Below are 21993 nucleotides of genomic sequence, written 5' to 3'. Positions count from 1 at the left end.
CAAAAGAAAGAATGGAATGCAGAAATGCTCGCTCTATCTCAATGATATCAGTTCCAAACATTGGAACTATAGCCCTTGTGGTCCGCTTTGCGGCGAGATCAAAGCGTGTCATAACTCTCTCTCTCTATGGGTGTGGGCCTATCATGGTATGGTTAACAGCCCCCCCTAGCAGTTAATGTAAGCTTCGTTTGAGTCCCAATCCAAGGTTGTTGTGTTGGTTTTGGGGGAAAGTCATTTTTTATCATGATCATTGTTGTTGTTTAGTTTAGTTTAGTTTAGTTTAGTTTAGTTTAGTTTGTTTGGTGGTTTTGTGTTTTGTTCAAATGTGTGTTTGTAATTCTGAGACCGGAGGAGCCACCTTCCGAGGCGCCTCTAGATGGGGCTGTTTACCACAGTCAGCCCGGCTAGCTCAGTCGGTAGAGCATGAGACTCTTAATCTCAGGGTCGTGGGTTCGAGCCCCACGTTGGGCGCAACATTTATGTTTGAAAGCCAGAGAGACTGGGGGCCTGGCTGAACAAGGGCAAAATAAAGTAATAGTGCTACGTGTTCATTCAAAAAGCAAGTCCACACGCACATACATAATGATCTATAACAATATGTCCCATCTAGTTGTTTCTGTGGCATTTCCCATGTGGATTTTATCCATCCTTATTTTTTTGGCTCCATCTAGACTAGAGGATGGCCAAGTGTATTCAACAGCCCCACATCCTCCACAGTACATGAACCTGGCTGAAATTCTGATCTGCACAGTAAATCCACTCTCCCAATATATATAATTTACCTTATAAACCCAGCCCGGCTAGCTCCTGCTCAGTCGCTATAGACTGAGCGTGAGACTCTTTTAATCTCAGGGTCGTGGGTTCGAACAAGAGCAGACTAAGTACAGAGTGATAGTTTACTAAGTATCGACGGTTTAAGTGGTTAAATGTGTGAAAATACACAGTAACATGAATCCAACATCTATGAAAAAGGTTTAATCTGCAACACAATTTGGTTTTGTATTTTGTTCAAATGTGTGTTTGTAATTCTGAGACAGGAGGAGCCACCTTCCGAGGCGGCTCTAGATGGGGCTGTTTACCACAGTCAGCCCGGCTAGCTCAGTCGGTAGAGCATGAGACTCTTAATCTCAGGGTCGTGGGTTCGAGCCCCACGTTGGGCGCAACATTTATGTTTGAAAGCCAGAGAGACTGGGGGCCTGGCTGAACAAGGGCAAAATAAAGTAATAGTGCTATGTGTTAATTCAAAAAGCAAGTCCACACGCACATACATAATGATCTATAACAATATGTCCCATCTAGTTGTTTCTGTGGCATTTCCCATGTGGATTTTATCCATCCTTATTTTTTTGGCTCCATCTAGACTAGAGGATGGCCAAGTGTATTCAACAGCCCCACATCCTCCACAGTACATGAACCTGGCTGAAATTCTGATCTGCACAGTAAATCCACTCTCCCAATATATATAATTTACCTTATAAACCCAGCCCGGCTAGCTCCTGCTCAGTCGCTATAGACTGAGCGTGAGACTCTTTTAATCTCAGGGTCGTGGGTTCGAACAAGAGCAGACTAAGTACAGAGTGATAGTTTACTAAGTATCGACGGTTTAAGTGGTTAAATGTGTGAAAATACACAGTAACATGAATCCAACATCTATGAAAAAGGTTTAATCTGCAACACAATTTGGTTTTGTATTTTGTTCAAATGTGTGTTTGTAATTCTGAGACAGGAGGAGCCACCTTCCGAGCCGCCTCTAGATGGGGCTGTTTACCACATGCAAGCAGCCCGGCTAGCTCAGTCGGTAGAGCATGAGACTCTTAATCTCAGGGTCGTGGGTTCGAGCCCCACGTTGGGCTCAACATTTGTGTTTGAAAGCCAGAGAGACTGGGGACCTGGCTGAACAAGGGCAAAAGAAAGAATGGAATGCAGAAATGCTCGCTCTATCTCAATGATATCAGTTCCAAACATTGGAACTATAGCCCTTGTGGTCCGCTTTGCGGCGAGATCAAAGTGTGTCATAACTCTCTCTCTCTATGGGTGTGGGCCTATCATGGTATGGTTAACAGCCCCCCCTAGCAGTTAATGTAAGCTTCGTTTGAGTCCCAATCCAAGGTTGTTGTGTTGGTTTTGGGGGAAAGTCATTTTTTATCATGATCATTGTTGTTGTTTAGTTTAGTTTAGTTTAGTTTAGTTTAGTTTAGTTTGTTTGGTGGTTTTGTGTTTTGTTCAAATGTGTGTTTGTAATTCTGAGACCGGAGGAGCCACCTTCCGAGGCGCCTCTAGATGGGGCTGTTTACCACAGTCAGCCCGGCTAGCTCAGTCGGTAGAGCATGAGACTCTTAATCTCAGGGTCGTGGGTTCGAGCCCCACGTTGGGCGCAACATTTATGTTTGAAAGCCAGAGAGACTGGGGGCCTGGCTGAACAAGGGCAAAATAAAGTAATAGTGCTACGTGTTCATTCAAAAAGCAAGTCCACACGCACATACATAATGATCTATAACAATATGTCCCATCTAGTTGTTTCTGTGGCATTTCCCATGTGGATTTTATCCATCCTTATTTTTTTGGCTCCATCTAGACTAGAGGATGGCCAAGTGTATTCAACAGCCCCACATCCTCCACAGTACATGAACCTGGCTGAAATTCTGATCTGCACAGTAAATCCACTCTCCCAATATATATAATTTACCTTATAAACCCAGCCCGGCTAGCTCCTGCTCAGTCGCTATAGACTGAGCGTGAGACTCTTTTAATCTCAGGGTCGTGGGTTCGAACAAGAGCAGACTAAGTACAGAGTGATAGTTTACTAAGTATCGACGGTTTAAGTGGTTAAATGTGTGAAAATACACAGTAACATGAATCCAACATCTATGAAAAAGGTTTAATCTGCAACACAATTTGGTTTTGTATTTTGTTCAAATGTGTGTTTGTAATTCTGAGACAGGAGGAGCCACCTTCCGAGCCGCCTCTAGATGGGGCTGTTTACCACATGCAAGCAGCCCGGCTAGCTCAGTCGGTAGAGCATGAGACTCTTAATCTCAGGGTCGTGGGTTCGAGCCCCACGTTGGGCTCAACATTTATGTTTGAAAGCCAGAGAGACTGGGGACCTGGCTGAACAAGGGCAAAAGAAAGAATGGAATGCATAAATGCTCGCTCTATCTCAATGATATCAGTTCCAAACATTGGAACTATAGCCCTTGTGGTCCGCTTTGCGGCGAGATCAAAGCGTGTCATAACTCTCTCTCTCTATGGGTGTGGGCCTATCATGGTATGGTTAACAGCCCCCCCTAGCAGTTAATGTAAGCTTCGTTTGAGTCCCAATCCAAGGTTGTTGTGTTGGTTTTGGGGGAAAGTCATTTTTTATCATGATCATTGTTGTTGTTTAGTTTAGTTTAGTTTAGTTTAGTTTAGTTTAGTTTAGTTTAGTTTAGTTTAGTTTAGTTTAGTTTAGTTTAGTTTAGTTTAGTTTAGTTTAGTTTAGTTTAGTTTAGTTTAGTTTGTTTGGTGGTTTTGTGTTTTGTTCAAATGTGTGTTTGTAATTCTGAGACCGGAGGAGCCACCTTCCGAGGCGGCTCTAGATGGGGCTGTTTACCACAGTCAGCCCGGCTAGCTCAGTCGGTAGAGCATGAGACTCTTAATCTCAGGGTCGTGGGTTCGAGCCCCACGTTGGGCGCAACATTTATGTTTGAAAGCCAGAGAGACTGGGGGCCTGGCTGAACAAGGGCAAAATAAAGTAATAGTGCTATGTGTTAATTCAAAAAGCAAGTCCACACGCACATACATAATGATCTATAACAATATGTCCCATCTAGTTGTTTCTGTGGCATTTCCCATGTGGATTTTATCCATCCTTATTTTTTTGGCTCCATCTAGACTAGAGGATGGCCAAGTGTATTCAACAGCCCCACATCCTCCACAGTACATGAACCTGGCTGAAATTCTGATCTGCACAGTAAATCCACTCTCCCAATATATATAATTTACCTTATAAACCCAGCCCGGCTAGCTCCTGCTCAGTCGCTATAGACTGAGCGTGAGACTCTTTTAATCTCAGGGTCGTGGGTTCGAACAAGAGCAGACTAAGTACAGAGTGATAGTTTACTAAGTATCGACGGTTTAAGTGGTTAAATGTGTGAAAATACACAGTAACATGAATCCAACATCTATGAAAAAGGTTTAATCTGCAACACAATTTGGTTTTGTATTTTGTTCAAATGTGTGTTTGTAATTCTGAGACAGGAGGAGCCACCTTCCGAGCCGCCTCTAGATGGGGCTGTTTACCACATGCAAGCAGCCCGGCTAGCTCAGTCGGTAGAGCATGAGACTCTTAATCTCAGGGTCGTGGGTTCGAGCCCCACGTTGGGCTCAACATTTGTGTTTGAAAGCCAGAGAGACTGGGGACCTGGCTGAACAAGGGCAAAAGAAAGAATGGAATGCAGAAATGCTCGCTCTATCTCAATGATATCAGTTCCAAACATTGGAACTATAGCCCTTGTGGTCCGCTTTGCGGCGAGATCAAAGCGTGTCATAACTCTCTCTCTCTATGGGTGTGGGCCTATCATGGTATGGTTAACAGCCCCCCCTAGCAGTTAATGTAAGCTTCGTTTGAGTCCCAATCCAAGGTTGTTGTGTTGGTTTTGGGGGAAAGTCATTTTTTATCATGATCATTGTTGTTGTTTAGTTTAGTTTAGTTTAGTTTAGTTTAGTTTAGTTTAGTTTGTTTGGTGGTTTTGTGTTTTGTTCAAATGTGTGTTTGTAATTCTGAGACCGGAGGAGCCACCTTCCGAGGCGCCTCTAGATGGGGCTGTTTACCACAGTCAGCCCGGCTAGCTCAGTCGGTAGAGCATGAGACTCTTAATCTCAGGGTCGTGGGTTCGAGCCCCACGTTGGGCGCAACATTTATGTTTGAAAGCCAGAGAGACTGGGGGCCTGGCTGAACAAGGGCAAAATAAAGTAATAGTGCTACGTGTTCATTCAAAAAGCAAGTCCACACGCACATACATAATGATCTATAACAATATGTCCCATCTAGTTGTTTCTGTGGCATTTCCCATGTGGATTTTATCCATCCTTATTTTTTTGGCTCCATCTAGACTAGAGGATGGCCAAGTGTATTCAACAGCCCCACATCCTCCACAGTACATGAACCTGGCTGAAATTCTGATCTGCACAGTAAATCCACTCTCCCAATATATATAATTTACCTTATAAACCCAGCCCGGCTAGCTCCTGCTCAGTCGCTATAGACTGAGCGTGAGACTCTTTTAATCTCAGGGTCGTGGGTTCGAACAAGAGCAGACTAAGTACAGAGTGATAGTTTACTAAGTATCGACGGTTTAAGTGGTTAAATGTGTGAAAATACACAGTAACATGAATCCAACATCTATGAAAAAGGTTTAATCTGCAACACAATTTGGTTTTGTATTTTGTTCAAATGTGTGTTTGTAATTCTGAGACAGGAGGAGCCACCTTCCGAGCCGCCTCTAGATGGGGCTGTTTACCACATGCAAGCAGCCCGGCTAGCTCAGTCGGTAGAGCATGAGACTCTTAATCTCAGGGTCGTGGGTTCGAGCCCCACGTTGGGCTCAACATTTATGTTTGAAAGCCAGAGAGACTGGGGACCTGGCTGAACAAGGGCAAAAGAAAGAATGGAATGCATAAATGCTCGCTCTATCTCAATGATATCAGTTCCAAACATTGGAACTATAGCCTTTGTGGTCCGCTTTGCGGCGAGATCAAAGCGTGTCATAACTCTCTCTCTCTATGGGTGTGGGCCTATCATGGTATGGTTAACAGCCCCCCCTAGCAGTTAATGTAAGCTTCGTTTGAGTCCCAATCCAAGGTTGTTGTGTTGGTTTTGGGGGAAAGTCATTTTTTATCATGATCATTGTTGTTGTTTAGTTTAGTTTAGTTTAGTTTAGTTTAGTTTAGTTTAGTTTAGTTTAGTTTAGTTTAGTTTGTTTGGTGGTTTTGTGTTTTGTTCAAATGTGTGTTTGTAATTCTGAGACCGGAGGAGCCACCTTCCGAGGCGGCTCTAGATGGGGCTGTTTACCACATTCAGCCCGGCTAGCTCAGTCGGTAGAGCATGAGACTCTTAATCTCAGGGTCGTGGGTTCGAGCCCCACGTTGGGCGCAACATTTATGTTTGAAAGCCAGAGAGACTGGGGGCCTGGCTGAACAAGGGCAAAATAAAGTAATAGTGCTATGTGTTAATTCAAAAAGCAAGTCCACACGCACATACATAATGATCTATAACAATATGTCCCATCTAGTTGTTTCTGTGGCATTTCCCATGTGGATTTTATCCATCCTTATTTTTTTGGCTCCATCTAGACTAGAGGATGGCCAAGTGTATTCAACAGCCCCACATCCTCCACAGTACATGAACCTGGCTGAAATTCTGATCTGCACAGTAAATCCACTCTCCAAATATATATAATTTACCTTATAAACCCAGCCCGGCTAGCTCCTGCTCAGTCGCTATAGACTGAGCGTGAGACTCTTTTAATCTCAGGGTCGTGGGTTCGAACAAGAGCAGACTAAGTACAGAGTGATAGTTTACTAAGTATCGACGGTTTAAGTGGTTAAATGTGTGAAAATACACAGTAACATGAATCCAACATCTATGAAAAAGGTTTAATCTGCAACACAATTTGGTTTTGTATTTTGTTCAAATGTGTGTTTGTAATTCTGAGACAGGAGGAGCCACCTTCCGAGCCGCCTCTAGATGGGGCTGTTTACCACATGCAAGCAGCCCGGCTAGCTCAGTCGGTAGAGCATGAGACTCTTAATCTCAGGGTCGTGGGTTCGAGCCCCACGTTGGGCTCAACATTTATGTTTGAAAGCCAGAGAGACTGGGGACCTGGCTGAACAAGGGCAAAATAAAGTAATAGTGCTATGTGTTAATTCAAAAAGCAAGTCCACACGCGCATACATAATGATCTATAACAATATGTCCCATCTAGTTGTTTCTGTGGCATTTCCCATGTGGATTTTATCCATCCTTATTTTTTTGGCTCCATCTAGACTAGAGGATGGCCAAGTGTATTCAACAGCCCCACATCCTCCACAGTACATGAACCTGGCTGAAATTCTGATCTGCACAGTAAATCCACTCTCCCAATATATATAATTTACCTTATAAACCCAGCCCGGCTAGCTCCTGCTCAGTCGCTATAGACTGAGCGTGAGACTCTTTTAATCTCAGGGTCGTGGGTTCGAACAAGAGCAGACTAAGTACAGAGTGATAGTTTACTAAGTATCGACGGTTTAAGTGGTTAAATGTGTGAAAATACACAGTAACATGAATCCAACATCTATGAAAAAGGTTTAATCTGCAACACAATTTGGTTTTGTATTTTGTTCAAATGTGTGTTTGTAATTCTGAGACAGGAGGAGCCACCTTCCGAGGCGGCTCTAGATGGGGCTGTTTACCACAGTCAGCCCGGCTAGCTCAGTCGGTAGAGCATGAGACTCTTAATCTCAGGGTCGTGGGTTCGAGCCCCACGTTGGGTGCAACATTTATGTTTGAAAGCCAGAGAGACTGGGGGCCTGGCTGAACAAGGGCAAAAGAAAGAATGGAATGCAGAAATGCTCGCTCTATCTCAATGATATCAGTTCCAAACATTGGAACTATAGCCCTTGTGGTCCGCTTTGCGGCGAGATCAAAGCGTGTCATAACTCTCTCTCTCTATGGGTGTGGGCCTATCATGGTATGGTTAACAGCCCCCCCTAGCAGTTAATGTAAGCTTCGTTTGAGTCCCAATCCAAGGTTGTTGTGTTGGTTTTGGGGGAAAGTCATTTTTTATCATGATCATTGTTGTTGTTTAGTTTAGTTTAGTTTAGTTTAGTTTAGTTTAGTTTGTTTGGTGGTTTTGTGTTTTGTTCAAATGTGTGTTTGTAATTCTGAGACCGGAGGAGCCACCTTCCGAGGCGCCTCTAGATGGGGCTGTTTACCACAGTCAGCCCGGCTAGCTCAGTCGGTAGAGCATGAGACTCTTAATCTCAGGGTCGTGGTTTCGAGCCCCACGTTGGGCGCAACATTTATGTTTGAAAGCCAGAGAGACTGGGGGCCTGGCTGAACAAGGGCAAAATAAAGTAATAGTGCTACGTGTTAATTCAAAAAGCAAGTCCACACGCACATACATAATGATCTATAACAATATGTCCCATCTAGTTGTTTCTGTGGCATTTCCCATGTGGATTTTATCCATCCTTATTTTTTTGGCTCCATCTAGACTAGAGGATGGCCAAGTGTATTCAACAGCCCCACATCCTCCACAGTACATGAACCTGGCTGAAATTCTGATCTGCACAGTAAATCCACTCTCCCAATATATATAATTTACCTTATAAACCCAGCCCGGCTAGCTCCTGCTCAGTCGCTATAGACTGAGCGTGAGACTCTTTTAATCTCAGGGTCGTGGGTTCGAACAAGAGCAGACTAAGTACAGAGTGATAGTTTACTAAGTATCGACGGTTTAAGTGGTTAAATGTGTGAAAATACACAGTAACATGAATCCAACATCTATGAAAAAGGTTTAATCTGCAACACAATTTGGTTTTGTATTTTGTTCAAATGTGTGTTTGTAATTCTGAGACAGGAGGAGCCACCTTCCGAGCCGCCTCTAGATGGGGCTGTTTACCACATGCAAGCAGCCCGGCTAGCTCAGTCGGTAGAGCATGAGACTCTTAATCTCAGGGTCGTGGGTTCGAGCCCCACGTTGGGCTCAACATTTATGTTTGAAAGCCAGAGAGACTGGGGACCTGGCTGAACAAGGGCAAAAGAAAGAATGGAATGCAGAAATGCTCGCTCTATCTCAATGATATCAGTTCCAAACATTGGAACTATAGCCCTTGTGGTCCGCTTTGCGGCGAGATCAAAGCGTGTCATAACTCTCTCTCTCTATGGGTGTGGGCCTATCATGGTATGGTTAACAGCCCCCCCTAGCAGTTAATGTAAGCTTCGTTTGAGTCCCAATCCAAGGTTGTTGTGTTGGTTTTGGGGGAAAGTCATTTTTTATCATGATCATTGTTGTTGTTTAGTTTAGTTTAGTTTAGTTTAGTTTAGTTTGTTTGGTGGTTTTGTGTTTTGTTCAAATGTGTGTTTGTAATTCTGAGACCGGAGGAGCCACCTTCCGAGGCGGCTCTAGATGGGGCTGTTTACCACAGTCAGCCCGGCTAGCTCAGTCGGTAGAGCATGAGACTCTTAATCTCAGGGTCGTGGGTTCGAGCCCCACGTTGGGCGCAACATTTATGTTTGAAAGCCTGGGGGCCTGGCTGAACAAGGGCAAAATAAAGTAATAGTGCTATGTGTTAATTCAAAAAGCAAGTCCACACGCACATACATAATGATCTATAACAATATGTCCCATCTAGTTGTTTCTGTGGCATTTCCCATGTGGATTTTATCCATCCTTATTTTTTTGGCTCCATCTAGACTAGAGGATGGCCAAGTGTATTCAACAGCCCCACATCCTCCACAGTACATGAACCTGGCTGAAATTCTGATCTGCACAGTAAATCCACTCTCCCAATATATATAATTTACCTTATAAACCCAGCCCGGCTAGCTCCTGCTCAGTCGCTATAGACTGAGCGTGAGACTCTTTTAATCTCAGGGTCGTGGGTTCGAACAAGAGCAGACTAAGTACAGAGTGATAGTTTACTAAGTATCGACGGTTTAAGTGGTTAAATGTGTGAAAATACACAGTAACATGAATCCAACATCTATGAAAAAGGTTTAATCTGCAACACAATTTGGTTTTGTATTTTGTTCAAATGTGTGTTTGTAATTCTGAGACAGGAGGAGCCACCTTCCGAGCCGCCTCTAGATGGGGCTGTTTACCACATGCAAGCAGCCCGGCTAGCTCAGTCGGTAGAGCATGAGACTCTTAATCTCAGGGTCGTGGGTTCGAGCCCCACGTTGGGCTCAACATTTATGTTTGAAAGCCAGAGAGACTGGGGACCTGGCTGAACAAGGGCAAAAGAAAGAATGGAATTCATAAATGCTCGCTCTATCTCAATGATATCAGTTCCAAACATTGGAACTATAGCCCTTGTGGTCCGCTTTGCGGCGAGATCAAAGCGTGTCATAACTCTCTCTCTCTATGGGTGTGGGCCTATCATGGTATGGTTAACAGCCCCCCCTAGCAGTTAATGTAAGCTTCGTTTGAGTCCCAATCCAAGGTTGTTGTGTTGGTTTTGGGGGAAAGTCATTTTTTATCATGATCATTGTTGTTGTTTAGTTTAGTTTAGTTTAGTTTAGTTTAGTTTAGTTTAGTTTAGTTTAGTTTGTTTGGTGGTTTTGTGTTTTGTTCAAATGTGTGTTTGTAATTCTGAGACCGGAGGAGCCACCTTCCGAGGCGGCTCTAGATGGGGCTGTTTACCACAGTCAGCCCGGCTAGCTCAGTCGGTAGAGCATGAGACTCTTAATCTCAGGGTCGTGGGTTCGAGCCCCACGTTGGGCGCAACATTTATGTTTGAAAGCCAGAGAGACTGGGGGCCTGGCTGAACAAGGGCAAAATAAAGTAATAGTGCTATGTGTTAATTCAAAAAGCAAGTCCACACGCACATACATAATGATCTATAACAATATGTCCCATCTAGTTGTTTCTGTGGCATTTCCCATGTGGATTTTATCCATCCTTATTTTTTTGGCTCCATCTAGACTAGAGGATGGCCAAGTGTATTCAACAGCCCCACATCCTCCACAGTACATGAACCTGGCTGAAATTCTGATCTGCACAGTAAATCCACTCTCCAAATATATATAATTTACCTTATAAACCCAGCCCGGCTAGCTCCTGCTCAGTCGCTATAGACTGAGCGTGAGACTCTTTTAATCTCAGGGTCGTGGGTTCGAACAAGAGCAGACTAAGTACAGAGTGATAGTTTACTAAGTATCGACGGTTTAAGTGGTTAAATGTGTGAAAATACACAGTAACATGAATCCAACATCTATGAAAAAGGTTTAATCTGCAACACAATTTGGTTTTGTATTTTGTTCAAATGTGTGTTTGTAATTCTGAGACAGGAGGAGCCACCTTCCGAGCCGCCTCTAGATGGGGCTGTTTACCACATGCAAGCAGCCCGGCTGGCGCCTGCAGTAACTTCTTCGTCTCTTCTGGGCAGCCAATCACGGTCCTGCAGTCACTGCTTGTGGTCCTTAACTCCCTGCTGGATTTACTGTTTCACTACCAGTTAAATCTTTCCCCCAACTCCCGGACCCGCCCCCGTCAGCAGCGGCAAATCTCGGTCCTGTATTTATTGTTTCACTCAAATTCACTGACCTGTTAAATCTTTCCCTCAACTCCCAGACTCCATTCCTAGACAAGGAAGAAGGAGGAGCATGGTAGGAGAAACAGCACAGAAAGCATTAAATAAAAATAAAGATTGATTTGATTGATTTGTACACTTTGTCAGCTTGTTCTTTTGTCATTCCATGGTACATCATGATCTAGTAATTGTATTCGTTTTTTTTACATAACCTGCAGTCCATTTGGAAATTAGTTGGCTGTTCATTGCAAGAGGAAGTTACAATCTTTTCTATTTTGATTATCTTACTGCCTTCAAAGTACCCAGGCTGTGCTCCAGTATTTTATTTATTGTGGGTAATGTATTTGAGAACAGCAAAACCGATCATGTATGAGTTTATAGCCCTGAAACATGACTGTCATATCGTGACCGACCGTCATGGATGAGCTCAACTTGGTATTTAAACTTTCTCCCTTTTTGGTCCGTACATCTACATGAACGTTCATATTCCAAATATAAAGTGCTTACCCCATGGCTACGGATTTTACAACTATGTACGTTTCCTCAGAAGTACCCGAATATTTTGAATTGTTAAATAAAAAAGCATTTTAATCCGATTGGTGGCCATTTTCCCCTTATTTTCTTCATATGCTTTCAACTACGTGACCCTATCGGCTGGGAGGTGTATTGCACTCTGGTGCATTATAACTCTATGAGAAAATGGCCACCGATCGGATATTTTAATCCGATCGGTGGCTTTTTATTGAATAATACGGAAAATACGGGTACTTATTGAGGGCCCGTACATAATTGTAACATGTGTGGCCATGAGCTAAGCACTTTATTTTTGAAATTTCAACGTGTATATAGATGTATGGAGCAAAAAGGGAGAAAGTGCAAACACCAGGTTGAAGTTCATCCATGACCGACAGACGACCGTCATATGATCCATGACTGGCGTTTGTTTTCCAAGTATTTGCAATTTTCAGTACTTTTACTTCTACTCCACTAAATCTGATCTCAGAGGCAAATATTATACTTGTACTCCACTACAATTATTTGAAAACTTAAGTTAAGTTGTAGATTTGGATTATTATTACAGAACATACATTAACCACTTCAGCCCTATATACATATTTTCAGCCATTTGAAAATAGCAAATCTATAAGCTCTCAATGATGTAGGTAGACTATCACTACATAACTAAAAGAGTTTATGAGTTAGGGTATCAACAATATATTAGGGTGACATGCTATGGTTTAAAACTGTTCTAAACCATAGCCATATGTTAACCTAGAACAGGGGTCTTAAGGGGGTCCTCATAGTTACTACAGTACAGGGGGTCCGCCAAATCTATTTGAGATTTTCTCTCTTTTTTCCATTTTTTTTTCACTATAACCAGCATCTGGGGGTACATTCACTGAAAATAGCCGATCTACAAGCTGACAACGCGTCATGCTGCGATCTGCTGTTTGTGGTAGGCTAAGTAAGACCGCATGGCTCATTTGCATATCCTCGTGAATTTTAAGTAGCCATGCGGTCTTCATTTACTTGTAATAGAGTATTTCTGTATTGCGGTATTGATACTTTTACTTAAGTAAAAAGTTTGAGTACTTTTTCCACCACTGATTACTAGCAATAACTTGGATAACAATGACACATTGCAAAATGTCGGCTATTTATTACAGTTACATTATTAGGTTAAGGGAAACAAGAGTTCGTCATAGTGTCAACATTATATTAAGCGAAATATAATGTAGGCTATACCTATAGAGTCACTTAGACAGGCAAGACAGAGTTAACAAAATAAATTGCCGTCTGATATGATGTAAAAACGGAGGTCCGGGACCCCTAGGCCCTAGGGGGTCCTCGTAGTTACTACAGGGGGTCCGCCAAATCCATGTGATATAGAACAGTTTATCTCTCTTTTTTTCTTCTTTTTTTTTACCAGCATCCCTATTTTGCGGGGTAACCTACATTCACTGAAAATAGCCGATCTATACAAGCTGACAATGCATCATGCTGTGACAGCTAGAACCAACTGTACACCAACAAGGACAAAACAATAATAATAATTATTAGTATTATAATATTAGCATCAATTCGTTCACCATAATAAAGAATAGGATGGACGCACACTGTCGCACAGGCTATTATATCGCATAATCCAAGTAAATCCACCGTGCGTAAAGGTGAGTATATAGGCTCTCATAAGGATGTCATTGTGGGAATAACATAAGGATCTCATGCGCACACTTTATTAAGACGATTGAACGACACGGGAAAGCGTTCACAATCACACTCTACAATTTTATTACACTTCTTCTTCTTATCACATATAGCCAAAATATAATGTAGGCTATACACTTAATAGAAAATTGGACAATGTTTAGCTGTATGTCGGAAAGAAACCATGCAGGAATTAAGTCAGCCAGTAAAAGCTCACGTTCTGCTTTGATCAGGTTAATGTTAATGTTATATTATCGGCTGCCTACAAGCATCGTTGAACTCGTGGCTCAACGTGCCCTCGGTGGCTCATGGTAATTATTAATGCTTTGATCATCTCATCAATTGTAAGTCTAGAATGACAACCGCAATGAATACAAGCGTATGTTACATTATATGTACAGTATATATGCTACAAGCAAGCAGAGCCACAGTTGAAGAAAGTTGGCTCGGGCAGGAGTCGATCCCGTCCTCCCAGTGCGTGTGCTTTTCTTTGATTGGCCGAACGTTCATATTATAGCGCTCCGACCTCGACAAGCAGGCGATGTCTTTGGCGCAGTCGGTAGAGCATGAGACTCTTAATCTCAGGGTCGTGGGTTCGAGCCCCACGTTGGGCTCAACATTTATGTTTGAAAGCCAGAGAGACTGGGGACCTGGCTGAACAAGGGCAAAAGAAAGAATGGAATGCAGAAATGCTCGCTCTATCTCAATGATATCAGTTCCAAACATTGGAACTATAGCCCTTGTGGTCCGCTTTGCGGCGAGATCAAAGCGTGTCATAACTCTCTCTCTCTATGGGTGTGGGCCTATCATGGTATGGTTAACAGCCCCCCCTAGCAGTTAATGTAAGCTTCGTTTGAGTCCCAATCCAAGGTTGTTGTGTTGGTTTTGGGGGAAAGTCATTTTTTATCATGATCATTGTTGTTGTTTAGTTTAGTTTAGTTTAGTTTAGTTTAGTTTAGTTTGTTTGGTGGTTTTGTGTTTTGTTCAAATGTGTGTTTGTAATTCTGAGACCGGAGGAGCCACCTTCCGAGGCGGCTCTAGATGGGGCTGTTTACCACAGTCAGCCCGGCTAGCTCAGTCGGTAGAGCATGAGACTCTTAATCTCAGGGTCGTGGGTTCGAGCCCCACGTTGGGCGCAACATTTATGTTTGAAAGCCAGAGAGACTGGGGGCCTGGCTGAACAAGGGCAAAATAAAGTAATAGTGCTATGTGTTAATTCAAAAAGCAAGTCCACACGCACATACATAATGATCTATAACAATATGTCCCATCTAGTTGTTTCTGTGGCATTTCCCATGTGGATTTTATCCATCCTTATTTTTTTGGCTCCATCTAGACTAGAGGATGGCCAAGTGTATTCAACAGCCCCACATCCTCCACAGTACATGAACCTGGCTGAAATTCTGATCTGCACAGTAAATCCACTCTCCCAATATATATAATTTACCTTATAAACCCAGCCCGGCTAGCTCCTGCTCAGTCGCTATAGACTGAGCGTGAGACTCTTTTAATCTCAGGGTCGTGGGTTCGAACAAGAGCAGACTAAGTACAGAGTGATAGTTTACTAAGTATCGACGGTTTAAGTGGTTAAATGTGTGAAAATACACAGTAACATGAATCCAACATCTATGAAAAAGGTTTAATCTGCAACACAATTTGGTTTTGTATTTTGTTCAAATGTGTGTTTGTAATTCTGAGACAGGAGGAGCCACCTTCCGAGCCGCCTCTAGATGGGGCTGTTTACCACATGCAAGCAGCCCGGCTAGCTCAGTCGGTAGAGCATGAGACTCTTAATCTCAGGGTCGTGGGTTCGAGCCCCACGTTGGGCTCAACATTTATGTTTGAAAGCCAGAGAGACTGGGGACCTGGCTGAACAAGGGCAAAAGAAAGAATGGAATGCAGAAATGCTCGCTCTATCTCAATGATATCAGTTCCAAACATTGGAACTATAGCCCTTGTGGTCCGCTTTGCGGCGAGATCAAAGCGTGTCATAACTCTCTCTCTCTATGGGTGTGGGCCTATCATGGTATGGTTAACAGCCCCCCCTAGCAGTTAATGTAAGCTTCGTTTGAGTCCCAATCCAAGGTTGTTGTGTTGGTTTTGGGGGAAAGTCATTTTTTATCATGATCATTGTTGTTGTTTAGTTTAGTTTAGTTTAGTTTAGTTTAGTTTGTTTGGTGGTTTTGTGTTTTGTTCAAATGTGTGTTTGTAATTCTGAGACCGGAGGAGCCACCTTCCGAGGCGGCTCTAGATGGGGCTGTTTACCACAGTCAGCCCGGCTAGCTCAGTCGGTAGAGCATGAGACTCTTAATCTCAGGGTCGTGGGTTCGAGCCCCACGTTGGGCGCAACATTTATGTTTGAAAGCCTGGGGGCCTGGCTGAACAAGGGCAAAATAAAGTAATAGTGCTATGTGTTAATTCAAAAAGCAAGTCCACACGCACATACATAATGATCTATAACAATATGTCCCATCTAGTTGTTTCTGTGGCATTTCCCATGTGGATTTTATCCATCCTTATTTTTTTGGCTCCATCTAGACTAGAGGATGGCCAAGTGTATTCAACAGCCCCACATCCTCCACAGTACATGAACCTGGCTGAAATTCTGATCTGCACAGTAAATCCACTCTCCAAATATATATAATTTACCTTATAAACCCAGCCCGGCTAGCTCCTGCTCAGTCGCTATAGACTGAGCGTGAGACTCTTTTAATCTCAGGGTCGTGGGTTCGAACAAGAGCAGACTAAGTACAGAGTGATAGTTTACTAAGTATCGACGGTTTAAGTGGTTAAATGTGTGAAAATACACAGTAACATGAATCCAACATCTATGAAAAAGGTTTAATCTGCAACACAATTTGGTTTTGTATTTTGTTCAAATGTGTGTTTGTAATTCTGAGACAGGAGGAGCCACCTTCCGAGCCGCCTCTAGATGGGGCTGTTTACCACATGCAAGCAGCCCGGCTGGCGCCTGCAGTAACTTCTTCGTCTCTTCTGGGCAGCCAATCACGGTCCTGCAGTCACTGCTTGTGGTCCTTAACTCCCTGCTGGATTTACTGTTTCACTACCAGTTAAATCTTTCCCCCAACTCCCGGACCCGCCCCCGTCAGCAGCGGCAAATCTCGGTCCTGTATTTATTGTTTCACTCAAATTCACTGACCTGTTAAATCTTTCCCTCAACTCCCAGACTCCATTCCTAGACAAGGAAGAAGGAGGAGCATGGTAGGAGAAACAGCACAGAAAGCATTAAATAAAAATAAAGATTGATTTGATTGATTTGTACACTTTGTCAGCTTGTTCTTTTGTCATTCCATGGTACATCATGATCTAGTAATTGTATTCGTTTTTTTTACATAACCTGCAGTCCATTTGGAAATTAGTTGGCTGTTCATTGCAAGAGGAAGTTACAATCTTTTCTATTTTGATTATCTTACTGCCTTCAAAGTACCCAGGCTGTGCTCCAGTATTTTATTTATTGTGGGTAATGTATTTGAGAACAGCAAAACCGATCATGTATGAGTTTATAGCCCTGAAACATGACTGTCATATCGTGACCGACCGTCATGGATGAGCTCAACTTGGTATTTAAACTTTCTCCCTTTTTGGTCCGTACATCTACATGAACGTTCATATTCCAAATATAAAGTGCTTACCCCATGGCTACGGATTTTACAACTATGTACGTTTCCTCAGAAGTACCCGAATATTTTGAATTGTTAAATAAAAAGCATTTTAATCCGATTGGTGGCCATTTTCCCCTTATTTTCTTCATATGCTTTCAACTACGTGACCCTATCGGCTGGGAGGTGTATTGCACTCTGGTGCATTATAACTCTATGAGAAAATGGCCACCGATCGGATATTTTAATCCGATCGGTGGCTTTTTATTGAATAATACGGAAAATACGGGTACTTATTGAGGGCCCGTACATAATTGTAACATGTGTGGCCATGAGCTAAGCACTTTATTTTTGAAATTTCAACGTGTATATAGATGTATGGAGCAAAAAGGGAGAAAGTGCAAACACCAGGTTGAAGTTCATCCATGACCGACAGACGACCGTCATATGATCCATGACTGGCGTTTGTTTTCCAAGTATTTGCAATTTTCAGTACTTTTACTTCTACTCCACTAAATCTGATCTCAGAGGCAAATATTATACTTGTACTCCACTACAATTATTTGAAAACTTAAGTTAAGTTGTAGATTTGGATTATTATTACAGAACATACATTAACCACTTCAGCCCTATATACATATTTTCAGCCATTTGAAAATAGCAAATCTATAAGCTCTCAATGATGTAGGTAGACTATCACTACATAACTAAAAGAGTTTATGAGTTAGGGTATCAACAATATATTAGGGTGACATGCTATGGTTTAAAACTGTTCTAAACCATAGCCATATGTTAACCTAGAACAGGGGTCTTAAGGGGGTCCTCATAGTTACTACAGTACAGGGGGTCCGCCAAATCTATTTGAGATTTTCTCTCTTTTTTCCATTTTTTTTTCACTATAACCAGCATCTGGGGGTACATTCACTGAAAATAGCCGATCTACAAGCTGACAACGCGTCATGCTGCGATCTGCTGTTTGTGGTAGGCTAAGTAAGACCGCATGGCTCATTTGCATATCCTCGTGAATTTTAAGTAGCCATGCGGTCTTCATTTACTTGTAATAGAGTATTTCTGTATTGCGGTATTGATACTTTTACTTAAGTAAAAAGTTTGAGTACTTTTTCCACCACTGATTACTAGCAATAACTTGGATAACAATGACACATTGCAAAATGTCGGCTATTTATTACAGTTACATTATTAGGTTAAGGGAAACAAGAGTTCGTCATAGTGTCAACATTATATTAAGCGAAATATAATGTAGGCTATACCTATAGAGTCACTTAGACAGGCAAGACAGAGTTAACAAAATAAATTGCCGTCTGATATGATGTAAAAACGGAGGTCCGGGACCCCTAGGCCCTAGGGGGTCCTCGTAGTTACTACAGGGGGTCCGCCAAATCCATGTGATATAGAACAGTTTATCTCTCTTTTTTTCTTCTTTTTTTTTACCAGCATCCCTATTTTGCGGGGTAACCTACATTCACTGAAAATAGCCGATCTATACAAGCTGACAATGCATCATGCTGTGACAGCTAGAACCAACTGTACACCAACAAGGACAAAACAATAATAATAATTATTAGTATTATAATATTAGCATCAATTCGTTCACCATAATAAAGAATAGGATGGACGCACACTGTCGCACAGGCTATTATATCGCATAATCCAAGTAAATCCACCGTGCGTAAAGGTGAGTATATAGGCTCTCATAAGGATGTCATTGTGGGAATAACATAAGGATCTCATGCGCACACTTTATTAAGACGTTTGAACGACACGGGAAAGCGTTCACAATCACACTCTACAATTTTATTACACTTCTTCTTCTTATCACATATAGCCAAAATATAATGTAGGCTATACACTTAATAGAAAATTGGACAATGTTTAGCTGTATGTCGGAAAGAAACCATGCAGGAATTAAGTCAGCCAGTAAAAGCTCACGTTCTGCTTTGATCAGGTTAATGTTAATGTTATATTATCGGCTGCCTACAAGCATCGTTGAACTCGTGGCTCAACGTGCCCTCGGTGGCTCATGGTAATTATTAATGCTTTGATCATCTCATCAATTGTAAGTCTAGAATGACAGACGCAATGAATACAAGCGTATGTTACATTATATGTACAGTATATATGCTACAAGCAAGCAGAGCCACAGTTGAAGAAAGTTGGCTCGGGCAGGAGTCGATCCCGTCCTCCCAGTGCGTGTGCTTTTCTTTGATTGGCCGAACGTTCATATTATAGCGCTCCGACCTCGACAAGCAGGCGATGTCTTTGGCGCAGTCGGTAGAGCATGAGACTCTTAATCTCAGGGTCGTGGGTTCGAGCCCCACGTTGGGCTCAACATTTATGTTTGAAAGCCAGAGAGACTGGGGACCTGGCTGAACAAGGGCAAAAGAAAGAATGGAATGCAGAAATGCTCGCTCTATCTCAATGATATCAGTTCCAAACATTGGAACTATAGCCCTTGTGGTCCGCTTTGCGGCGAGATCAAAGCGTGTCATAACTCTCTCTCTCTATGGGTGTGGGCCTATCATGGTATGGTTAACAGCCCCCCCTAGCAGTTAATGTAAGCTTCGTTTGAGTCCCAATCCAAGGTTGTTGTGTTGGTTTTGGGGGAAAGTCATTTTTTATCATGATCATTGTTGTTGTTTAGTTTAGTTTAGTTTAGTTTAGTTTAGTTTGTTTGGTGGTTTTGTGTTTTGTTCAAATGTGTGTTTGTAATTCTGAGACCGGAGGAGCCACCTTCCGAGGCGGCTCTAGATGGGGCTGTTTACCACAGTCAGCCCGGCTAGCTCAGTCGGTAGAGCATGAGACTCTTAATCTCAGGGTCGTGGGTTCGAGCCCCACGTTGGGCGCAACATTTATGTTTGAAAGCCTGGGGGCCTGGCTGAACAAGGGCAAAATAAAGTAATAGTGCTATGTGTTAATTCAAAAAGCAAGTCCACACGCACATACATAATGATCTATAACAATATGTCCCATCTAGTTGTTTCTGTGGCATTTCCCATGTGGATTTTATCCATCCTTATTTTTTTGGCTCCATCTAGACTAGAGGATGGCCAAGTGTATTCAACAGCCCCACATCCTCCACAGTACATGAACCTGGCTGAAATTCTGATCTGCACAGTAAATCCACTCTCCCAATATATATAATTTACCTTATAAACCCAGCCCGGCTAGCTCCTGCTCAGTCGCTATAGACTGAGCGTGAGACTCCTTTAATCTCAGGGTCGTGGGTTCGAACAAGAGCAGACTAAGTACAGAGTGATAGTTTACTAAGTATCGACGGTTTAAGTGGTTAAATGTGTGAAAATACACAGTAACATGAATCCAACATCTATGAAAAAGGTTTAATCTGCAACACAATTTGGTTTTGTATTTTGTTCAAATGTGTGTTTGTAATTCTGAGACAGGAGGAGCCACCTTCCGAGCCGCCTCTAGATGGGGCTGTTTACCACATGCAAGCAGCCCGGCTAGCTCAGTCGGTAGAGCATGAGACTCTTAATCTCAGGGTCGTGGGTTCGAGCCCCACGTTGGGCTCAACATTTATGTTTGAAAGCCAGAGAGACTGGGGACCTGGCTGAACAAGGGCAAAAGAAAGAATGGAATGCAGAAATGCTCGCTCTATCTCAATGATATCAGTTCCAAACATTGGAACTATAGCCCTTGTGGTCCGCTTTGCGGCGAGATCAAAGCGTGTCATAACTCTCTCTCTCTATGGGTGTGGGCCTATCATGGTATGGTTAACAGCCCCCCCTAGCAGTTAATGTAAGCTTCGTTTGAGTCCCAATCCAAGGTTGTTGTGTTGGTTTTGGGGGAAAGTCATTTTTTATCATGATCATTGTTGTTGTTTAGTTTAGTTTAGTTTAGTTTAGTTTAGTTTAGTTTGTTTGGTGGTTTTGTGTTTTGTTCAAATGTGTGTTTGTAATTCTGAGACCGGAGGAGCCACCTTCCGAGGCGGCTCTAGATGGGGCTGTTTACTACAGTCAGCCCGGCTAGCTCAGTCGGTAGAGCATGAGACTCTTAATCTCAGGGTCGTGGGTTCGAGCCCCACGTTGGGCGCAACATTTATGTTTGAAAGCCAGAGAGACTGGGGGCCTGGCTGAACAAGGGCAAAATAAAGTAATAGTGCTATGTGTTAATTCAAAAAGCAAGTCCACACGCACATACATAATGATCTATAACAATATGTCCCATCTAGTTGTTTCTGTGGCATTTCCCATGTGGATTTTATCCATCCTTATTTTTTTGGCTCCATCTAGACTAGAGGATGGCCAAGTGTATTCAACAGCCCCACATCCTCCACAGTACATGAACCTGGCTGAAATTCTGATCTGCACAGTAAATCCACTCTCCCAATATATATAATTTACCTTATAAACCCAGCCCGGCTAGCTCCTGCTCAGTCGCTATAGACTGAGCGTGAGACTCTTTTAATCTCAGGGTCGTGGGTTCGAACAAGAGCAGACTAAGTACAGAGTGATAGTTTACTAAGTATCGACGGTTTAAGTGGTTAAATGTGTGAAAATACACAGTAACATGAATCCAACATCTATGAAAAAGGTTTAATCTGCAACACAATTTGGTTTTGTATTTTGTTCAAATGTGTGTTTGTAATTCTGAGACAGGAGGAGCCACCTTCCGAGCCGCCTCTAGATGGGGCTGTTTACCACATGCAAGCAGCCCGGCTAGCTCAGTCGGTAGAGCATGAGACTCTTAATCTCAGGGTCGTGGGTTCGAGCCCCACGTTGGGCTCAACATTTATGTTTGAAAGCCAGAGAGACTGGGGACCTGGCTGAACAAGGGCAAAAGAAAGAATGGAATGCAGAAATGCTCGCTCTATCTCAATGATATCAGTTCCAAACATTGGAACTATAGCCCT

The sequence above is a fragment of the Gymnoscopelus braueri genome (assembly GCF_963280865.1).
Source record: "Gymnoscopelus braueri genome assembly, chromosome: 23".
NCBI classification, from domain to species: domain Eukaryota; kingdom Metazoa; phylum Chordata; class Actinopteri; order Myctophiformes; family Myctophidae; genus Gymnoscopelus; species Gymnoscopelus braueri.
The sequence above is the reverse complement of the archived record's forward strand: the minus strand, read 5'-3'. Positions refer to the sequence as shown.